This window comes from Ursus arctos, unplaced genomic scaffold (assembly GCF_023065955.2).
Source record: "Ursus arctos isolate Adak ecotype North America unplaced genomic scaffold, UrsArc2.0 scaffold_30, whole genome shotgun sequence".
Classification (NCBI taxonomy): Eukaryota; Metazoa; Chordata; class Mammalia; order Carnivora; family Ursidae; genus Ursus; species Ursus arctos.
Window position 1 is genome coordinate 11,498,082 of NW_026622986.1, and position 24,300 is coordinate 11,522,381.

The 24,300-nt window shown below is 35.2% G+C and overlaps 2 long non-coding RNA genes across 4 annotated transcripts in view; one reads left to right on the forward strand and one right to left on the reverse strand.

Moving 5' to 3' along the window:
* The window catches only part of LOC125282794 (uncharacterized), a 29,184-nt gene extending 8,277 nt beyond the window's left edge, over window positions 1–20,907 (reverse strand). The window contains exons 1-3 of one of the 2 annotated variants that reach the window (XR_007190081.2): window positions 20,746–20,907; window positions 15,567–15,632; window positions 2,063–3,709 (exon numbers count right to left, since the gene is read on the reverse strand). This is a non-coding gene — a long non-coding RNA (uncharacterized LOC125282794). Of the gene's footprint in view, window positions 1–2,062; window positions 3,710–15,566; window positions 15,633–20,745 lie in introns of those variants that run through there. The other variant, XR_007190080.2, reaches the window with a different exon arrangement.
* LOC113249234 (uncharacterized) overlaps window positions 20,848–24,300 on the forward strand; it is a 56,857-nt gene continuing 53,404 nt past the window's right edge. For both annotated transcript variants that reach the window (XR_007190076.2, XR_007190078.2), the window contains exons 1-2: window positions 20,848–20,955; window positions 21,760–21,903. This is a non-coding gene — a long non-coding RNA (uncharacterized LOC113249234). The remainder of the gene's footprint in view (window positions 20,956–21,759; window positions 21,904–24,300) is intronic.

Consider the following 24,300-nt stretch of genomic DNA (forward strand, 5'->3'; position numbering starts at 1 on the left):
TAATTTTTGTTAAATCTGGTTTACAATTTCTACCTCACAAGTAACAACAAAGTAAAGATCTGAGGTCCAAAAGTCTAAGAAAATATGCTCAGAGAGGAGTATAGAAAATGATAGACCATGATAAGATTTAAGGGTATAACTCTAGTTTTGACAAGAGCAATTTTTCTTCCCATTTCTCTGCTTTAATTGCATTAGTGTGTCTTAGTGGCTTTTTATAGAAATTTGAGGAAAACTAATAAAATCATACTTGTCAATCTCCTATTCAAGGACTTCTACCAGTTGGTGCTGCTTATTGGTCCTCTGTAATATCCTTCAGCTATAATTACGTCACATTGCCTTCATTAGTTCTTCCCAGTCTTCTGTCAATGGGTTTCACTCAGCTGATCTCTACCGATTAGTGTACATCTTTCAATAAGCAGGTATTTAATCAATATTAATCTAAACTCAGTGCTTACATTTTCTATAACTCCTTCTATAATAACAATAATTGTATAGTGGAAGAGAGAAATGTTATACAAATAGTCAACGTATATAAATTTACAATTACTAACTGTGATTAGTACCATGAAGGAAAGTCCTGGTTACTATGAGGGAGAAATTCAGGGGTTAGGGGAATAGAGAAGGCGTCAACAAAGCTGCTCAAACTGACAAGACACATGAGAAGAGTTTAACCCTACTAAATCCTAGTCATTCCTTATTCTAAATTATCCCCCAGGTCCTGTATGAACTGGTATACTAGTTTGCATATTGAAATGTTTGCTTTGTGATTTGTTCTGTGATTTCACATGATTTCATATCCCACTCTGCGAGGGTAAGATCTCTGTTTTGTATCTTTTACATGTCTACTAGAACTCAACCAATGACTGATATGCAGGACTTATTCTTTGATAATTATGACATCATGCCAAAATGTGTCACAAAAATGCCACTTATAAACACAATTTTAGAAGTAAAATATAATAAAGCCAAGGCCAAGAGTTCTGTCAGGTAACATTATTTATTCAATAGTTATTCCAATGATTTTTCCTTAAAAGAATAGCTTCAGTTATAGTTAGCGATTCATCCTCTTTATATGCCCACAGTAGTTATCCCCTGATCAGCTCCAGGGGGCAAATCCTCAGTGTCTAACACCAACGATGGTAATTATATTTCCCTTGTCCCTTGCAGGTTAAGTAATCAGCTTGTGATCCAACTTTGGCCAATGAGACATAAGGGAAAGTCGTCTGGGGAAAGATTTTTTGCCCTAATAAAAAGAAATATAGGACTACCTGACTGGCTCAGTCAGTAGAGTATGTGACTCTTGATATGGAGGTTGTGAGTTTAAGCCCCATATCGGGTGTAGAGATTACTTTATAAAAATCTTAAAAAAAAAAAAAAAAGAGAGGGAGAGATAAGTGATCAAATATCCATTTTCTTTAGTTGGACACTGTTGAGTGAACATGTAAAGAGACATCCTGCAAGTAGGAGGAGTCATACCCAAGGATCTAGCCAATATTCTGAGGATGACAGAGCCAAAGATCCAAAGAGCCAGTCTCCTTGAAAACACTGCTGAAGCACTGAATTTAACCCTAGAATTGCTCTGCATCTGAGGTTCTTGTTATGTAAGATAATGACTTCTTCCTCATTTTCCTCATTTTTAAAGTCACTTTCAGTTGAGTTTTCTGTTACTTTGTGTTAATAGTAGCCTAACATACAATCAGCTCTTGAATCACACTGGCTTTACTTCTTGTTTTATTAAAAATCTTTACTGATTTTATAATGGGCTACAGTATAAACTAAAATGATATATTTTTTAAAAGATTTTATTTATTTATTCGACAGAGATAGAGACAGCCAGTGAGAGAGGGAACACAAGCAGGGGGAGTGGGAGAGGAAGAAGCAGGCTCATAGCAGAGGAGCCTGATGTGGGGCTCGATCCCAGAACGCCGGGATCACGCCCTGAGCCGAAGGCAGACGCTTAACCGCTGTGCCACCCAGTCGCCCCTAAAATGATATTTTCTAAACATTTTACTTTTACTTAATCAAGAACATTTCACCAGAAACTTCAGCATAAGCATGAAAATGACATAAGAGTTTTTTATTTCCCTGCTCTTTGAAACACGGAGCATCCTTCGTGAATTTAGATTTCTATGGCAGAAATCTGCATGTGGCTAATAATTCTGTTCATAAGTAGGAAGTGTGGCTACTTTGCCAATAATGGCTTAATAACAAACACACAGGTCTAAGTCATCACATAGTTTAGATATGAATTCAATAGCAGGATAATGACAGTTGCCAAGGATTTGTACTTGCTGTTGCTTCATACCAGTGTTGGCTGTCAAAATGTCTCTTTTTCTTATACAGAAGCCATAGATTTTTTATGGATAGCAATTACTTACAATATATAATGAAGTACATCAAATCTAACGACCATTCTTTAGCCCCTCATTACTTGGTAGTCTCTTTGTTAAATGTAGTCAACCATTTTCATCTAAAATATTTATTTATACTGTATATTTGACAAGCATATCTTTCTTGCTCTATATTCTTATGGAATTTAAACCTTCATGAAGAGTTATGTTTTTTTTTATATTATCATTTGTAAAAATTATTTTTATCCTTGTACTGTATGGTGACTAACATAATATAATAAAAAATCATTAAAAAATTATTTTTATCCTATTACCATTTTAATGGTAATTAAACTCTCTAATTGGAATAAATACAAATAAGAAAATGTAAACATAAAGGAAAATGACCCTAAGTACATTCAATAATAAATCACCAGCTTAAAATACTGAAATGCAACTGATAAAAGAAATAACCCCACAGATGTTTGGTGAATGTAATCTGTTATAAAATCTCTGGAGTACATAAAGCACAAAAATTTCATTAAACTTCATCATAACCTTTTTCCAACTTGATGAAATGAATAACTAAAGATAAAAATAACTTTCTACAATTACTAGATAAAATGTGATTTAAACAACATAGAAAGTAAATAATGGAAGTGATAATAAAAGTGACCAATTCCCCCCAGATTTTATTTCCAACAGCAGAAGAAATTATATTTCTAGCTTGGCCTAGAAATTTAGGTAAGGGTATCCCAATTGCAGAGCAATTTCCAGTTATTTTGTAACGCTATGCCAAATTTTTATTTGCAACCTGAGGATTGCATAATAAACAATTTATTATGTTCAAACTACATATATACCCTATAAGAGATAGTCAATGTTTGTTAAATTAAACCTGTTTACTTTTACAGAAGGAAATTCTAGACAAGAAGAGCAATTTCTCTGGCTAAAGGACCCATCTGAGTATAGGATCATCCCACCCGAAGGAAGAGAAGAATATTTTTGCTTATGCAAAAGTACGAAGGAATAAAAACAAGGTACTCTTAAATCTAAAACTGGAGGAGGTTATAGATACCATATACAACATTTCCAAAGGAAATGTAAATCTTCAAAAGGAAAAAATATAGTCTTTTGGCATTTTAAAAGGAAATAATATATTAATCTTTAGATCTGTAGAGATTTTATTTTTGAAAAAAATTTGAAAAAAGTTATGAACTACACCAAGTGTAATTTCTTGAGAATGAAGGTAGAGCATTGAAGGTTTCCTTGCTTCTTTCACTGCTGCTGTCTTCCCTCACTTCCTTCTGTTGCCTACTCCATGCTGGGAATGGACAGCTCATCTCTGGAATGATGAAATTGCTAAACTTAAACTGCCCCTGGAAAAGGAAATATGATCAAATTTTTCTATTTAAAAAATAATCAAAGATTCATTCCAATTAAAAATATCCAAGATCCAGGGCACCTGGCTGGCTCAGTCAGGACAGCATGAGACTCTTGATCTCGGGCTTGAGAGTTCAAGCCCCATGTTAGGCACAGAGATTACCTAAAAAAAAAAGAAGTTAAAAAAAATATCCAAGATAGGGGCGCCTGGGTGGTGCAGTCGTTAAGTGTCTGCCTTCGGCTCAGGGCGTGATCCCAGCGTTCTGGGATCGAGCCCCACATCGGGCTCCTCCGCTGGAAGCCTGCTTCTTCCTCTCCCACTCCCCCTGCTTGTGTTCCCTCTCTCGCTGGCTGTCTCTGTCAAATAAATAAATAAAATCTTTAAAAAAAATATCCAAGATAACTAAAATGACATAAAAAAGTGAATGAATGGGTTAGGTGCTATTAGTCTCCTTGAAAGCAAGATTTGTCTATGAAAAAGCAACCGGTATAATATATAACAAAAAATTGTTGGTAATTCACTTTTAAAAATGATTCACATTCTTATTTAATGTACTAAAAATAATTTCTCCTACAGGGAACTGAAAGAGTTGGCAACACACTCAGCTGCAAGCAGGATTAAAAAATACTATAACTTTCTATTATAAAAATCATGAAATTACATCCTTAGATGATCATCAGCTAAAAATCATTAAAATATTTTATGCGTGGGGTAGAAAGAGATACTAATTTTTTACAACATTCTCTTAATTTTAAAATGCAATTGTAATTTTGAAATCTTCTACTCAGCATTCGGAAATACCTTCTATAAATATAACAGAACTGTCCATAGATACCTGTTATCAATAAATAATTAATCCTGCCATCCATGTCTCAAAGGCTGGTGCCCTGTTCCAGGTCACCTGGGAATACATCAGACTACAGCTAAGCAGGAAAATTTTCTTACTGTGCTGCTTTCCTGGAAGTAGCCATAGGAATTAGGCTAGATATTTCCAGTCATGTGACCTCCTAGCGGCAGGTCATAAAATGGGAGGATCAGACCTTCCTTGGCACAATATGTTGAACTTATTTACACTTCTGGTGATTAGTTTTCTTGCTGGGGGAAGGATCCTGGCACAGTAGTTTTCACTGTTACAAACAAATACAACAGAGTGACAAAGGAAAAACATTGAAAGAACACAAGAGAGGGGAGAAGAGTGGATAACGTGAACACAATATAGAATAAATTAATAGCATCGGGTAATAATATGAGAATAAAGTGACCAGTCACTGTATGGCTTTCAATGAATGGATTTAATACATGTGGGCATATTTTGTAAAAAGTACAGTGTGTTTAGTGAAAAGAAACATAATCTCTTGTGATATATGTAAAGGAACAACAAATTGACTATATTTTAATAATTATTTCTCATAAAAAGATCACAAAGACATTGGAAGAAAGGTGGCAAGGAAAACAAGAATGAGACAAGAGAAGTTTTAACCTCAATCTGGGAAAATGTCTTTACTCATAGAGAAAATTGCCTCTCTCTGATAATCATATTAATGCCAACAGATCTTAGATTACCATTAGCCTTTATGAACTTGACACCCTTCGGGTTGAAACTCATCATTTTCTTTTTCATGAAAGTAAAAGATCTCTGGGCATTGTCTTTGACTTTCCATTCGATTACCAAGAAAAAAACCTACTTTATTTTCTAGGTACATCATAATCAAAGTTGATGGTAACAGGTAATAGTGACAAAAAAGGAGTCAGGATTCAGACAACGAAATATGAGTAGCACATTGAAATAAACTATAAAAAAACAGGCAGTAGGAAAGTGTCACATGAAAAGAAAGACTGACATTAAGAAAAGGACAAATAAAGCCAGAGTTAAAATGAGTCAGAATCAAAGAAAGAAAATGAGAAGAAAACAGAAAGAAACTGTATAAATGAAAGTATAGTTAACTCTAACAAAAAAATAAAGAATCTAAAAATACACAAAAGATAGTTGGAATAAAAAGTGCATGTAGTACTGTTTTAAAAAGGAAAATTGGTAAAAATAAATTCTAAAGGGAATAAAAAACGTGTAAAGAGACACTATATTAGAAATGGCATTTGTAGAAAGGAATACTTAAAAATCCAATTTAGAAATTATTTCCCATTGTCTTATTGGAAAGAACCCTCTTAATGAATAACTTACATCTCTACCGTGTAACTATACTGGGTAATGATGTTCTAAAAAATTACCTAGGCATATAGCTAGTACACTGTGTAAATAAACTCAGATACTGCTAATATGGACTCAGAGGTCAGAGGAATAAAGCAAAACAAAAATTAGCTAAAAGTCTAGATTTCACTTTCACCTAAATTTACCAACACACACACAAAAACAGTTTAAAGATATAAATGTAACCTGGCATTTTTATAAGAGATTAACATAATTTGTAATTTATGAATATTTTCTTTTGCTCTTATAGTATATGTTTTCTATTTAATGTTAAGACTATGACTCTTGGTTTCAGCTCAGGTCATGATCTCAGGGTTGTGAGACTGAGCCCTGCATCAGGCTCTGTGCTGGGCATGGAGCCTACTTGGGATTCTTTCCCTCTCCCTGTGGTCCTCACCTACCACCTCCACCCCTCCCGGTGTGCTCTCTAAAATAAATAAATAAATCTTTAAAACACACGCACACACACCTGGCAGATACTTTTTCATTTTTTCACTTTTCTTTTTTAAGATTTTATTTATTTGACAGAGAGAGAGAGAGAGCCAGTGAGAGAGGGAACACAAGCAGAGGGAGTGGGAGAGGAAGAAGCAGGCTCCCAGCGGAGGAGCCTGATATGGGGCTCGATCCCAGAACGCCGGGATCACGCCCCAAGACAAAGGCAGCCGCTTAACGACTGAGTCACCCAGGCGCCCCAACTTCTACATATTTTAAAGATAACTGAGTTCAAAATATCTGATTAGCCCAATACCCCCTTTCCCATATACTTATGAGAACATATCCAATTATCTTGAAAAAGGCAATTAAAATTACTAGTAATAATCTTAATACTAGGACATGTTATAATTCATTTGATAATTATACTTCCCACAAAGATGCTGTCAACATAAACTGTGAAACTGCAGATCCATCCTGTTTGCAAGTATCAGAGACAATATGCTCACTATTCTGTTGTACTTAAATGTTGTATTGCAGTTTTTCTTAACAAGTAATACGTGACATGAAACATGTCTGCTTTTATACTTCATAACTTCCATTCTGATGTCTAACATTAAGAAATTATATTTATGTATCACACATGTCAGAAAATAATTTAAATAAACTAAGAAAAATAGTAACAACCATGCCTTTCATTTCACATGCAAAATATAAATCTTTTATTCATAGATATCAAAGAACCATCTGCAATCAGAAATGCAAACCATTTATATTTTCTGATTTATGTAGCTAACATTAACTATCTTATCTAAGTGTTCTTGTTTGTATTTTCAGAAATTTGTTATGAATCAAAATATTAAGTCATAAAATTAAGAAAAACCAAGAGACTACCTTTTAAGATTGACTCATGAGTTTTAAAAATTCATTATTTCTAGGGGCACCTGGGTGGCTCAGTCGGTTAAGCATCTACCTTTGGCTCAGGTCATGATCCCAGGGGCATGGGATGGAGCCCCGAATGGAGCCCCACGTTGCATCAGGCTTCCCGCTCTGCTGGGAGCCTACTTCTCCCTCTCCCTCTGCCATTCCCCCTGCTTGTGCTCTCTGGTTCTATCTCGCAGTCAAATAAATAAATAAAATCTTTTAAAAAAATTCATTATTTCTATTCTTTATTCTGATTTTTATAACAAGGAAAAAAATGTAATTATTTTGATTTTAAAAACATACACTGGAAAATGTACCATTTAAACCAGGCTGAAGTTTACATTATTTATTGCTATTTTTCTTCAAAAAAATGCATTAGAATAAATATTTTTCTAAGCTTCAAAATAAATACAGTACATGGTTCTGGCATATTTATTTATTTATTTTTTTGAAAAGGTGCTCTGAATCTTAGACAACATAAATACTAGGCAGTGTGGTGGTTGCCATAGTAACAAATAAATAGGAGCATAAAAATTTTTCAAATGTATACACTTTTTTCATAAATATGCATATTTTATAGGCAAAAGATTATTCAACTCTTGCTTTACCTTCCCTTTTAGAGAGAGAAACATCTAATTCTTTAGAAATAGAAGATTATCATGCAGCAATAGAGCAGGCTCAAAAAAGTTTTAAAATGCAATATGGGAAATCTTAAGGTTTTTATGTCAATTTTCCAAAATGAAGACAGGAAAAAAAACTCCTTTCACCTTAGATTACTTTAATGGTCAGTTCTTTAGGTAAGAATAAAATTGCATAAACTTCTTTTCCTCCCAAGCATGAAATTCCCTTTTATTTTGCATAAATTTATTATTGCCACGCATTAAATGTTGCACTTGACCATGGAAAGCTGAAAGCTCTGTTGATCACAAAGAAGCCCAAGAAGTTTAATACTAACCCATGATCTACTACTTAAATAAATGTTCTGAAAATATTTATTCCAATGTGCTAAATTGGAGTTCAAAGAGTTCTTTCCTTTCTCTTCTCCCTTCATTAAAATACAATCTTCCTGTTTACAGATATCCTAGTAGTCACAAAAAAGATATGGATAAAGGGCTCTGAGTTTTATTTTTAGAGCTAAAAAGGACTTACCATACATTTTATAGGGTTGGAGAGGGGCTGTTTGATAAGCCATGATGTCAAGTTTGAAATCTATTGAAAGTTATTGAAAGTCACTGTTCTGTTACCAAAACAGAACAGGAAGATTGCTCAATTGTTCCTGGAACACAAATCCTTCAAATCCAATTACATTAATTTGGACTTCCAATTTGTTTCAATAACAACTATCATGTAACATTCTCCTAGAGTGAGAATTCAAAATTTTAAAAGATCACCATCTAGGCAGAGTCCCAAATAAGAGATGATAAAGCAGTGTTGTAGGGCTTACCTTGTGCTCACTCCTTGATGGAGAAGCCATGCACTGTAATGGCGAAGGACAACTGAACTAGCCTGTAAGAGGAACATCCTCATCAAGCAATAGATATGATCCCACTTACTCTTACTGAAGAGAAATCAAGTTTTTTCTTTGCAGAGATAGTAAATTAAAACTTTAAGAAGTCCAAAAAATGAATTAAGATATTAGTCAAATATTTATGACTATTGGAATAGAATAAGTTATACAGATGATGTGACTAGTGCAAAAGAAAAAAAAAATCATCTTGTCAGTCTTCTTTCCTCCCAATCTTTTCAACTATGTCCCTCTCCTTTTACTATCTTAAAACGGTGGGAAAATATCCCTGGAGACTGGAAAAGGGAAAACATATCCACCTTTAAAACAAGGGGAACGTGATTTGGCAATTAGCTTAGTTTAACCTGGAAACATGCGATAACAAATTAATCAATTAGTAACACCTAGAAGGGCATAAAATACTGGAAAACAAACAACATAATATCTCAAAGGCCAAATATGCCAAATGAACTTAGTATCTTTTTTTCCTGATAGAATGGACAGGTCATACTATCAAGTAAGAAGTGAATACTGTTGTCTATTTCAGGGTTGTAAGCCTTTTTAGTCTATTCTCCAATTCAGGATAAGGAAAAATGGTTACGAAGAAATGAATGTAAAAACGGTCTTCATTGCTAAACCAATGGCTATTGACATACTTCCTCTCTCCTGAGGATCTGTTTCAGAACTCCTTATTGATGACTAGTCAAGAATCTTGACCTCTTTTATGTTTAGCTCCACCATATCAGATCCCTGAGATGTCTCAAAATTTAAAAGTTTATTTCCTTAGTTTTCTTTCCAATTTATTGACCCTCCTTTTCCCTAGGGATCTTAAATGGCTTATTGCTTCAACTAAGTGATGCTGCACTGGGACAAGATATAAATCCATTTTAGGTAGAAATTTTGCGAAGGAAAGAGGGAATGCTTTGTGAATAAAATTAAAAGGATTTTCTATGACTAGAGAAAGTGGTGAGTGATGGAATGGTATTTAAATAGAAGTGCTCATAAAAACATTCAAAACTTGAAAAGTGTGAAGAATAGCTGTTATTTGGTTAGAAAAAGGGAGAGAGATGAAGAAGATTAAGTGTGTGGAGTCAAGAAATGAACCCAGTTTTCAAGGAGAGAAGTCTCTGTGTCATATGACCAACCAACTAATTACACAAGTGGATCAGAAGCATAACTATGGTGGAAAGAGGCACCAATTGAAAAAGGAAGTAAAAAATCTGGTCTCTACTACAGAATCAGAATCAGAGTCAACTGCTATGTTGAACTAAGCTGCCTATTGTACCAGGAGAATTGTTGTTCCTCATTATGTAATTGTTGTTCCTCATTATGTAATTATGTATGTTTTCTCAGCTTCTGTTACTATTTACATTTATATACCTTAGGAAGAAAAAAAATTTGGTCCCTGAATTGTTTATTTGGCCTTAACTATTTTTCTAACCTTAAATCCATGTAAACAATCAATCAGAGATGTTCCCAAGTTAGAGAGGAAAGAGTGTGCCTCGGACATCATCTGTGCAGGGTAATCAAGAAGGAAATGGGGTGGGGCGCTTGGTGTCTCAGTCGGTTGAGCGTTGGACTCTTGATTTTGGTTTGGGGCATGGTTTTGGGGTCTGGGACTGAGCCCCATCTCAAACTCAGCGGGGAGTGCTTGAAGATTTTTTCCCCTCTCCTTCTGCCCCTCCCTGCTCTCTAAAATAAATAAATTAAAAAAAAAAAAAAAGAAGTTAACGGGGGCAAGTAACAACTCCAACCTTCCTCTCTTCCACTCTCCCAACACAAAGCAGTCACATCTCTCTCTTCCACTCTCACCTTACAATATTCCAGAATGTTTCTACGTTATGAAAAAGTTTTGCCAGATAAAACTGACTTCATTTTATTACTAACAAATACTGAGGACAGAGGGGATTACTTATATTTACTAAGCCAGGACTATAATCAATAATTTATTCTAACAGTTGAAGAAAAAATAAAGGAAGTAATCATGTAGATTCAGAAAACATGAAGGCAGTGCACTGGAATGGAAAGACCTCTGGAACTAACCCAAGAAATTCTAGAGTTGTGATCTTAGTTTTGGGCCAGACCTGGGGTAAATCCTTAACTTTCTCGGGTCCATTTTCTCTAAAAAACGACAAGGAAGAATGATAGCAGAGGGGAACTCTAAAGTTCTTCTATCTGTACAGTTTTAGCCATTTAGTAGAAGAGCTTTCAATATGGCAGCTAAGGCAGTGTGACAGAAAATGCAAAAGATGTGGACTCAGCTAACTTGAGTTTGAATCTTACCTCTGTCCCTCATCAGTCTTATTTCCTTATGTGTATGACAACAGCATCTGCCTTACATGTCTTATGGAATTTTATACAGATCAAGTGAGGAAATACATAATGTGTGAAAGTCCTTGTTAATAATAAACATTAGACCTCATTTTTGTATTTAGTTCGGCATCTTTTTTTTTTTTTTAAAGATTTAATTTATGTGACAGAGAGACAGCCAGTGAGAGAGGGAACACAGCAGAGGAGTGGGAGAGGAAGAAGCAGGTTCCCAGAGGAAGAGCCCGATGTGGGATTCGATCCCAGAACGCCGGGATCACGCCCTGAGCCGAAGGCAGACGCTTAACGACTGCGCTACCCAGGCGCCCCTAGTTCTGCATCTTGCACTAAGAAAGAAATTTTAGAAAAGGCAGAATGTGTTCCAAAGGCTCCTTTTTATCAGAGAAGATGAAATATTTATAATTTACAATTTAGGAGTGTCTGTTTCCTCAGCTATTGATTTGCTGAGCGTCACAGTTGGACGGCCCAGGTTCCTAGGAACTCAGGTGTCATAGGAAAAATATGTAAGATATCTAAACCAATTAGAACTGGAGACTTTGGTCCAAAGTCAAATAGCTATGTTCATTGGTAGTATGTTAGAAGTAGAAAGAAAGGAGGAAAAAGTAGAAAGGAAAAGGAGAATTGGCTGTGCTGTAGAAATAATCAAACTGAAGTCTAGACTAACACTAAGATAAGGAATATGAGCAGAAAGCATTTGAGGGCATTGGGAATCAATATTCTGATTCTATAAAGTGTACTAGTTGGACCTGTCTTATAGATGAAGGAAGTCCCTGTAGAAAAAATAAACTGGGAGGTCGTCAGACAAAAAGAATAACACATTTGGGAAGCTTAGCCAGTAAAAAATATTATGAAATTGGGCTATGTAAGGATCTCAACCTTTTTTACTGATAATTTGCTTTTATCATTATGCTATCTGAATTTTCACTGAGTAAATATGTAATGAATTTCAGATGTCTCTCCTCAAATTTCCAGAACACAAAAAGTTCATTTGTGAAGGCTTGGCACTTTTAGTTGATATATATAAAATGGGAAAATACATATACATGCTTATATACACATTATATATACATACTATATAAATATATACAATCAAATATAAAATAAGGAGAATGAGTTATAAGATGCATGTAAAAACTCATTAATATTGATTTATAATCATATTATCATATAGATTATGACCTTCATAAATAAAGATGGCTCCAGGAAGGCATGGCTCTCTAAGAGATGTATGTCATGGAGCAAACCACAGCAAAAAGGTAAAAAAAAAAAACTAAAACAGGACTGAAGCAAGACACAGTATTGTTAGTGCAATGAAATTCAACTCCATTCATTACGTATTGATAAACAACTAAAACCTATGATTAGAGATATATCAAAATATAAATTAATTTATGGTGGTAAAATTAATCCAAATATGTTTCTAATCATTTCAAATGGTGTAAGCATGCCAGTTCCCCTTGTACTAAAGATTATTATCTAGTTTCTGGACCAATCTTTGCTCCAAAGTCCAAGGCTGGGAACCAAGTAATAATAGCATGCTAGTCCTAACAACAGCTGAAGCAAGACGCTGGGGAAACAGCATTTACCATGGACTGGGGCCAAAGAATTTTTATGGGGGACCTAGAAAAATCTTCTTTTACATCTTGTTACACTTTCTTATCTTACTTCTTTTGCAGGGTTACCTGACTTTAACCTAGGACTAACATAAGATCTATTTCTAAGTAGATCCTTCACTGTATTGATATATCTGAATATTGTATATATGCATATCAACAAATTCACTATCTCATTCTTTTAAAGGTTTTATTTTAAAGTAATCTCTACACCCAACATGGGGATCAAACTCACAACCCTGAGATCAAGAGTCACATGCTCCATCAACTGAGCCAGCCGGGCACCAACACCATCTCATTTTTTAAATTAGATTTTTTAAATGCTGAATTTAAATGATATGTGTACATTGTACTATGGAATAATATTTCCTTTTCTTGTATTGAAATAAGAAAAGTGATTTAGATTACCCCAAATCAAAATAAAAACTAAAAATTAAGTTAATATTCATAGAGACTAACACTGCAGATCAGTTTTTATACTACAAAAACAAAAATCATATAGTCTTTCAAATTAATATATCTGTCTTTCTTTAATGCTCCTGCTTCACCTGCAGCACATCAGACAAGGTAATAATTTATGATAATCATATGAAAATATGCAATTCATATTCATCACCTCTCATTCCTCATCACTTTAGATGATCAGTAATGCAGAGTGAAAATGCTGTCAGATTTCTAATTGCTTTGTAATGCGCTTGAAACAGGGAAATCATTAAAGGCAAACAATCTGTCATTTGTCTGTTACTTTATCACACAAAAAAACTCATTAAAGAAATTACTAATGAACTACAAAAGACTGTACTCATGGTGCTTCTACAGTAGATTAACAAGTATTACTATGAATTGCTTAAAATATTTTAAAAATATGATATTTTGTGGAAATTCATCAGAAAACATCTATCTTCAGTATATATTTTAAGCCGTGTGGTTTCATTATTTTGGCATCTAATCCATCATTGCAGAAGTCTCTTTAGCATATAAGATATGTTTTTCATCAGTCTCTAATTAATTCAACTGAAAGGTTGCAAGAAGAAGCTGAAATGCTAACTGTGTTTATTACTAGTAAACTGACACAAGTAAAAAAATAGTACTATAGTAACCCTAGTGCTAAGTAAAGAATATATTTCAAAATTTGATTTTTACCCTCATATCTCCATGGATTTTGAACTGTTGAAGTTGCGATGTTTCATTCATCTTAATGCTATCATTATACAAAAATTATATTCAACTATTAAAATTGACCATAACATTATTAAACTCTGCATAAAATTAACTAATTTGAAATTCTGAAGATATTAACCAATACTAAAATGTTTCATAATATTATATCACATAATTTTGGAGGGGAAAACAAATCATTTCTTTAAATGATCACATCAAATTTTATGTCTTTATCAGTGCTACCTTTCAATATGAGATACTTAGTATTAAAAAAATCTGTAGGGACACCTGGGTTGCTCAGTCAGTTAAACGTCTGCCTTTGGCTCAGGTCATGATCCCAGGGTCCTGGGATCCAGTCCTGCATCAGGCTCCTTGCTCAGCAAAGAGCCTTCTTCTCCCTCTGTCTGCTGATCCCCCTGCCTGTACTCTCTTTCTCTCTCTCTCTGACAAATAAATAAATAAAATCTTCTTAAAAAAGAATTAAAAAATCTATAATAATGACACTAATCTAGTTTTAAAAAGAAAGAGGTACATAAACAAAAAACCTAGTAATGTTTTGTTAGGCATACAGTCCAGTTGCATTTTATTTTTGAAAAAAATATGAGAGTGATCATGTTTTTCATTATGGTAATGATGAACTGAATCATGAATGTATTTCCTACAACAAAACATAAGAATCTTAGTATTAAAGTCAAACTTTTAAAAAATATGTAGATCTATTCATATCTATTGGAATATACACAAATTTAAAAACCTAAATGCAATGGCATGTTCAGATGGGTGCCATGGTTGAATACAAGAGTTAAATTCCAAGGTTACTTCAAAAGGTTCCATAACACTCTGGAAACATCTTCATTATACTCTCTAATTGACGTAAACAGACTTCATACCAACTGTTTAATACATTTTAACCCACAAATTAACACCCCTTGATCATTCAGATTAACCTTTCTTCTGTGAATCAATTACATGACTAAAATAAACTTAAAAAATTCAGTTTTAAAAAACTAAAATGGAGAAGAATGCTTTAAAAAAAGGATATAAATGCATATTACTACATGGTTGAAACAGATCATCACAAGGTTCAAATTTCAAGGTAATTGGAAAGCTCACAGAAAAGCCAGAGTGGTCATAAGAAAAAAGCTTTAGAAAGGGGTAAAGAAGTGAATGGGGGAAGGGATGCCAGGGTGGCTCAGTCAGTTAAGCATCTGCCTTTGGCTGAGGTCATGATCCCTGGATCCTGGGTGGCTCAGGTCATGATACCGGGATCCTGAGATTGAGCCCTGGGACAGGCTCTCTGCTAAGTGGGGAGTATGCTTCTCCCTCTGCCCGCCCCCACCTTGTGCGCGAGTGCGCGCACGCTCTCTCTCTCTCTCTCTCTAATAAGTACATAAAATAAAATTTTAAAAGCTTTTAAAAAAAGAAGTGAATGGGGCAAATAAGTTTGGTATTTATTATGATTACTAAAGAGAAACAGAAAATGGATTGTAGATGGTATCTTTAATAGGTTCATGGAAAGATTAAAACATCAGACGTGAAGAAGGTAGTAAGACAGGAACAAAAATTCTAGGTAAGATAAAGACCTCTAAAAGGTATGAAACAAGGTTGAAAGAACACTGACACAACTGAAGTTAAAAAACAAGAAAAACACAGTAACAGGTGTGTTGTCAGCAAAAGTATTTACCTCTTTGTCTCTCCTGCTTAGTGCACTGCCTTGCTCAAATTCATGAATTTTCACTGATGATTACCACTGAAAAGACAAAAGAGAGAACAGATCAAATGAAGACAAAGAGTGAGGGGAAAAACGCAAAAATGAAAAACCATTTCAATTTTTTTTAAAAGATTTTATTTATTTATTTGAGAGAGAGAGGAGGAGCAGTGGGGGGGGGGGGGGCAGAGGGATACTCCCCCACTGATGGATGCAGGGCTCCTTCCCAGGACTCCAGGATCCTGACCTGAGTCAAAGGCAGACAAACACTTAACTGACTGGGCCAACCTTTTCAAGGTGCCCCTAAAAAACCATTTCTAAAAAACGAGGTAGGATTGTTCAATAGGGCTGATTCTCAATACCATCTAAAGCTTTATGACAATATGCCAAAGGGGAAAAAAAAAAAAAGAGGAGTTTCTCTAATTCTAACCGTTCATCTGTCCCTTCCATTAAAACTTAATACTTCAATATTTAAAGCTTAATACTTCCATGCATCTCTGGATTAGCCTCATTTTGAGTCAAGGATTTCAGTCATTCAGGTAATCTGCCTTATTCTATTCACGTAACTATAAATTAGTAAGTGTCACAGCACCTGCATTTCCTCTGGCATAGCACTTCCTACAGCTACTTCAGTTGCTTCTTTGTCTGTTTATACAGATAAACTCTAAGCTTTTACAAGGGCTACAACAAACTGTCTTACGTCTCTTATAACAAAGTGTGGGACACATGGTAGACACTCAATAAGTGGTTTGTTGATTGAATGAATAAGTGAGTGACAGCTCTATCTGTACTCTGTGTGTATATGTGTGTTTATCTCATCAGTAGCTAATTCTTGATGGTTTTCCTATCTTCCCAGCAGATTTTAAGTTGCTGTAGGGGCAACCATCTAATTTCAGAACATAACCATAGTATTTTGTGGTACTTAAAAATAAATACAGTTTAGTTTACTAATATGAAAATCTTAAAAACTCAGAAATAAGTAAGATCGAGAAAATTGAAGAAGAGTTGGCAATGAAACCAGTAGAAAGAGCCAAGTAAATATAAATATAATGCTAGGATAAAAACAGCAGAACTACACTGTATATATTGCAAATATTATCCATCAATAAGAAGCACAATTTACTAATATGATCTCAAATTAAGAATTTATTAATGTGTGGTAGACATTAATTAATGGGCAGACAAGTACTGAAGTGATAAATTGAGTAAAAATTGATTTTTGCCATTACTACAACCAAGGGTCTTAAACCCCTGCTGTATCTATACTCTATAACCATATTTACATCTACATCTATATTCACATTTAACTCAACTTGATCAATCACCTTGATTATTTTTTGGTCAATCATCTTGAAATTAAATATCTATCTTGTTTATGTTAAATGTTGATGACATGGGAATTAAGAGGTTTTTGCCCATGCTTCTAATTTATCCACAAACTATATAATTCAATAAACATTTAGGTTTGGGGGTCATTTTTCCAACTCAATAGTTTGTAGCATTCATTTGCTCTGTTCGGAAATTCCTAAAATATAGCTATGAATTCTTAATGTTCTAATAGTCAAAACTCAGCAACAAATATTTCACTACTAATAATAATAACAACAAAAGCTAATCTTTCCTGAATATTTACTACTTTAGGCATTATTATCTCGTTGAATTCTCACAACAAACCTAGAGGGAGATACTATTATTATTCCTTTTTTACAGAGAAAGAAACCAAGACATAGAGATTAGTTAACTTAAAATGTTCATATAACCAGTAAGAGACATAGTCTGGATTCAAACTTATGCAGTCTGACTTTAGACTTCACGCTCTTTTTTTTTTTTTTTTTAAAGTAGGCTTCACACCCAGTGTGGAGCCTGAGGCAGGGCCCAAACTCACAACCCTGAGATCAAGACCTGAGCTGAGATCAAGACTCAGATGCTTAACTGACTAAGCCACCTACGTGCCCTTAGACTTCATGCTCTTAACCATTATGCTAACATAGTTTATATTTCTGCTATGTTAGTTTCACATAAAATGGATAAATTACCTTCTTAAAATAAGATAGTGAGAACTTCAGAGATGTGGCACAATAGCTGGTGCTTAGTTTTTTGAGAGGTGTCCCTGCCCTTACAAGAGCTTACAGAATTAGGGAATCAGAACATACATCCAAAATGTATAATAGTACCCTGTGGGATAGGACATACAGGACTGGCTATGAAAGTTGAGAGGAGGAACTAATTTTTAGGGATTGAGTCAGCATAAAAGGTTTGATGGAAGAGACGGGTCTGAAAAGAGGGATAAAATTAATAGGTGGAGCAAAGAGCAAAGATGGAATAAGAAAGGAGAACTGCCTGAACAAAACTATGGAAGAAATACCAAGCAAAGATCCCATTGTTTAAATGTTTCACATATGGAAGTAATAGGTGATGAGGCTGGAAAACTAAGGATCATATTTGGGAGGTAAGTGAATGCCAGGTTAAAGAGTTAGGATTTTATCCTCTATTTTATTTATTTACTTACTTTTTGAAGGAAGCTTTACACCCAATGTGGGGCTTGAACTCATGACCCTGAGATCAAGAGTCACATGCTTTACTGATTGAGCCAGCTAGGCACCCCAAGACATTATCCTTTAGACACAGCCTGTTCAATACAGCAGTCACTAGTTAGATGTGGCTATGGAGCACTTAAGATGTGGCAAGTCCAAACTGAGGTGAGCTGTACAGGTAAATTACACAGCAGTCTTTAAAGATTTAGTATGGGGGCGCCTGGGTGGCTCAGTCGTTAAGCGTCTGCCTTTGGCTCACGGTGTGATCCCAGAGTTCTGGGATCGAGCCCCACATCATGCTTCTCTGCTTGGAGCCTGTTTCTTCCTCTCCCACTCCCCCTGCTGTGTTCCCTCTCTCACTGGCTGTCTCTCTCTCTGTCGAATATGAATAAATAAAAAATCTTAAAAAAAAAAAGATTTAGTATGAAAAAAACAATGTAAAATGCCTCATTAATAATTTCTACATTAATTATATTTTGAAATGATCATACTCTGAATATATTGGATTAAATAAAATATATTATTAAAATTCACCAGTTTCTTTTTACTTTCCTAATATGGCTACTGGGAAATTTAAAAGCAAAAATGTGGTTTGTATTTGTGGCTTAATCATATTTCTATTGGACAATAATGCTCTAGAAAATGAAAAATGAAGACAAGTGAGCAGGAATTCATGTAAAAAGTATTTTAAGAAGTTTATTCTGGTGTAAATAAATTCAGATTGTAAGACAACTAATCTGGTTTTTCAATAAGCCAATGGCAGGAAAAGAAAAAACAAAACCAAGATAGTAGTAAAGTGGGATTGCTATAGCTTAAAAGATACTAAAGAGACAGAACAATCAAATGCAATGTGCAGCCTTTGTTTGGATCATGATTCAAGCAAGCCAACCATAAAAAGACATTTCTGAGACAACTAAGGAAATGTAAACAGAGACTAGATATTGTCAATGAATTATTGATCATTTCAGCAGAATAATGACATTATGGAGATGAAAGAAAAAGTTGCAAACTAAAGTATGCTTTATTGATGTGAGCTAAAGTATGTTGAGATGAAATGACTGAACACTTGGGAACTGCTGGGGGAAAAGGTGTACCTCTTACTATCTAAACCTAAATGCATACACACATACACACACACACACACACACACACAAATATGAAAAAAAATGAATTGAGAAAATTGGGGTACTGTGATCAGACTTTTCAGAATTTGGCTAAAAAAAGGGAATAAAAGAGAAAACATAATCCCCTAAGGGATCATAAAAGTAATGTGCTTTTGCTGTAAAAACTGAGGATTTGAGCATAACTATCCATGAGGAAGAACTAAGCTGTGGAAAGGTGGGTATTTGAGGTCTAAAAAGTTCAAGGGGGTGTCATTCTGTATAGGAAGGTATTCAGAACAGCACTTAAGTCTGTCACTTAACACATTTCCTTAGGGCCACACAGAAGGTATGAAGGTATGTCGGAACCAGGACTAAAATCAGATCCTCTGACTTAGCTTAATGCTCTTTGTTAGTAATTTTAAACATGACAAAATCCTATGGAGAACCCAATTTATAATTTTTGCTTTAGATTTTCTTTCTCATGTCATTCAGTTATTCTTTATACCATCATTAAATAAGTGACCATATTAAAATATTTTATTTAATGTACTTAGGTTTATCTTGACTGCTTCTCAAACTGAGGTTTGGTAGAAGAAAGATAAAAAAGAAGGAAAGCAAATTTAAGTAGTAATAGCAACAGAACTATCTTAACATCTCCAAGTGAAATTTAAATCATGCTGCCAAAACACAAGATGCCATTTCACCTCTGGGAACAATGCAAGGAAGAGAGGTCAATGTGAGGCAAGTAGTACAGACAAGAGACAATAAAAGGGAACAACAGAAGGAAAGGGAGAGGCAAGAAGGAAAAAACTAACAAAAAACCTAACAGTGCCCATTTGCAGGGTCCAGCAACTGCCCCAAAGCAGAGTGGTTTATTCTTTTTCCGTAAGCTTGAAAGATAGCCTGGCTACCCTGCTAAGATGCACGCTTACTAAGAGTCCTGTTCTGCTGCTATACAATTAGCTATTTGGCCTTGACACTTGGTTTGCTTCATCTACCAAATGGGAATATTAACACCTACCTTACTAGCTTCACTGGGTTGAAGTGAAAGTGAAGCGAGATAGTAAGTATGAAAGGACTTTGAAAAGTTATCAGTTGCTAAGACCATCTACAAGAAATAATTAACTCGCACATCTTTTCCAGAAAAAAAAACTATTAAAACTGAAAACAAAAATTCAATCGGTTAGGTTTTCTCTTAATTTTCGAATGAGAACATTCGAAGGGAAGTGTAGAGACAAGAGCGGGATTAGATCTCCTCATCCTTCACAAGCCCCAACCCCAGCACTCCCCCACCCTCCTCACCTGCCAGAGAACGGTCAGCAACCACGAAAGGGCTGGGAACAGCGCCGGGTGGGGTAAGCGAAGGAAGCTTTGGGGAAAGCGGAGGAAGCAAGCCCGGGGCGAAGGGGAGTGGTGGTGCTCGCTGAGGGAGAGGAGAGACGCCACAGTCTCGGAGTTGGGACTAGAGGGAGTTAGAATGAGGCGAAGAACACCTTTTTCCACAGCTCGGGCACTTACCGCTTAGAACTCCTTGGAAGCGAAGACTGGTTACCATAGCGACCGCATCCGGGAGGGCGGAGCGCTCCTTGCCAGCGGTGCCTCGGCCACAAGGGCCCGACTAGAAATGTGGTCGGGACAGGGCAATGACTTCCGGTGGAAGGAGAAATCGGTTCCGGGTTTTGGCCGAGTGCGGGCGAGGTGTAGGTGATAAAGACTGTATGAAGTTTGGTAAGTTTGTTATCGAGTAAAGCCAGGAGAGGGTAGCCGCCTGTGGCTGGGCGGTGCAGCCGAAATGAATACAGTGGATTCCCAAGTCTCAATTTTGAGCCCTGCCCCCCCCCGCCCCCCCACCCCCGCGTCTCTTGAAGTTCACAGCTGTGGGAAGAGGTTGCTTTTTTTCTGGGACTCCTGGCGAGGTCTCTTCTGTAATCTAGAGGGCTGGAGTATCCTGTGAGCAGTTTCAGGAGCTCTTTCTTTGTAAGCGCCAGTAACCGAGGGACTCATGCTGTCTACCTGCCTGAGCTGACTGTTCCCCGCATTATTCTTTTAAGATAATCTGGAAGAAATGTGAACTGGAAACATTAAGAGGGAATGCTCTCAAATTCATTTGAATTCTTTTTTGTTTTGTTTTGCTTTCAACATTTTAAAAAAATTTTGTAAACATTTATTAAATTCCTCTATTGTGTTTAGTGAGTATTTAATATATGCGGCTTTTACCCGAGACTAGCAGAAATACCTTCTTAGAGGTCATCCACCGCTCGCGTTCATTTTCGAATTCTGTTTTCTTAAGGCTGTTGTAATTCATTAATTTAAGGTATAAGCGTATATCATGAAACGTGTAACAGATTTCCCATACTTGTCTGTATACTTGTACATGAAATTCTTAGGGTGTTTTAAATGAAAATACATGCTTCATCAGGTTTGCATTATAATCCTGATTACTCCGCTACATATTAAAGAATTTAGGAAAGTACTTGCTTATTTCTTCGATCCTGCAAATTGTAATGAATTGTCATCGATATTTTTATTCAGCTGATCTGAGAAGGTCCACTTCTTGTTCAATGGATGATGGCATTTGAGCAGATACCCAAAAAGGATTGGTACAGCATTCTGGGGGCAGACCCATCTGCAAGTGTGTCAGACCTAAAACAAAAGTATCAAAAACTCGTATTAATGGTAAGTCTTTTCTTGCGGATTTAAATCATGGGGGGAAAACAATTTTTTTATGTGACCATAAATTTAGGTTTCTTATAAGCTGAATGTATAATATGAAAGCAAGAATTAACGTGTTAATGTGGTTTAACTGAAAGTTTCAGTGATATTGTAAAAGAAAAAAATTTTTTTTTAATTTTGAGGTGGGAAAACATTCTGGTTTGGAGCAGGGGATCTTAGTCATGCTGACTGAGTTAGAATCTTGATTCTACCACTAACTGTGGGAACTTGGGACAAATTACTTTCCCCCGTATGTGCCTCAGAGAGAATTAAATGAAATAGTCAAGTAAAATGCTTAGATATGTTACTTAATAAGCAGTGTTAGTATCCAGTAGCCACTACCTACATGTGTCTATTGAGCACTTGAAATGTGGATAGTCCAAAATGAAATTTATTATAAATGTAAAATACATTTGAAGACTTAGTACAAAAAGAGAATATAAAATAATCAAACTTTATGTTGATTACATATTGAGGTGATAATATTTTGGGTTTATTGGCTATTTTGCATATTTTGTGCATAACGTATGTGCATATATTTGCATATAGTATAATATGTTATCAAAATGGAATTAATTTGCTTTTTATTTTTTTAACATAGCATATGTGGCTTGCATTTATAGTTTGTGTTATGTTTTTATTGAATGGTGCCAATTTAGGCCATTTATACACTTTTGCACCTGACTCCATTCTTTGGTGAAATGAGTTGTGGTATTTAGTATCTTTCTGAACTGTTACTTTAATTTTTTTCAACCTGCATTGTGATGTGTCTGAAGCCAATATCAGTAACTCTATAATGGTCTCCAGTTAACCCAGTTTACAAAAGGGGTAGAGGACCAATACTTCTATAGCCTTAGTTGTTTCTGTAGTTTTTGTCAAATAGATCTGAGATTTTGCCAAAACTGTTAGTGTTTATTATGAGAGATGTACTGTCAGGAGTGTATTTATATCCCTTCTTTAGGTAATAAGTTGACTAAATGATATTAAGATTTCTTTTATCTCAGAATTTTTAGGATTTCTCTCAGTAAAGTCAAGTAGATTTGATTGAAAGTTTTTTCCTAATACTGATCATCCTTGTGCCTCATTTAAACTGAGAGATGAGGCTGGAGAAGTAGACTGGGTCTAGATCATGCAGGCCTTGTAGGCCATGTTGACCTTTAATTTGACAAGGGGAAGCCATTTACACTTAATATGGTAGCATCTGTCAAGCACCGAAGTGAATCAATCATTTTGCATACCCTTCTGTAACATATCAGAGAGTTCCATTTGTTCTAGATCTTCACCAACATTTGATGCTATTTGTCTCTTTCATCTCTTGGGGGTTTCTCAATTTTGCCACCATTGACATTTTGGACAGGATAATTCTTTGTTATTTGGGGCTGTCCTGTGCCTTGTAGGATGTTTAGCAACATTCTGGGTACCTATAACAACTAAAAATGTCTTCTGGGGGTCAAAATTGCCAACTTCCCCATCCCATTGAGAACCACTGCACAATTCTATATTTATAGTGATCTCTCAAGTGGCTTTATTTTGTATTTCTCTGATTGATGGTTTTAAGCACTTTAAAATGTTATTATTAGTCATTTGTATAATTATATTTCTGAAGTATCTTTTTAAAAATTTAAGTACATTCTTGATCTTGTGTATACATTGTGTATATTTTCTCCTAGTCTATGGCTTGCCAGCTCATTTTCTTAGTGGTGTTTTTTGATAAGCAGAAGATTTTTGTTTTGGTGAAATACAATTTATTACATGTTTGTTTTTTGGTTAGTGCTTTCTGTGTCTTTAAGAAGGTCATGAAAATATCGTCTTTTTCTATAAGCTTATAGTTTGCTTTTACCTTTAGACCTGTTTTTTTTTTGTGTGTATGGTGTGAGGGGGGAGGTCATGCTTTTTTTCCCCTCAATGTGGATATCCAGCTGTTCACTTATTGCAAAGATTCTCTTCTCTGCATTGTATTGTCAATGTCTTGGAAGTGGGGGTCTATTTCTAGATTCTATTTTGTTTGGTATATTTGTTCTTTTACTAATACCTCCATCTTGATTACTGTAGTCTGTTTCAAAGTCATGTGAAGTTAAGTTCTCTAATTTTATCCTTCTTTTCAAGTTTAATTATTTTAATTATTTTAATTTGCTTGCATGTCCATAGAAATTTAGAATCAGCTTCTGAATTTCCTTTTAAAGAAATCCTGCCTGAATTTTAATTGTGTCTGTATTGAATATATATTCATTTGGCAGAGTGGACATTTAACAATATTGTGTCTTCTAATCCATGAATATACTATGTCACTGCATTACATAAGTTATCTTTAATTTCTTTCAGAAATATTTTAGAACTTTCAGTGTAGTACTGCACATTGTA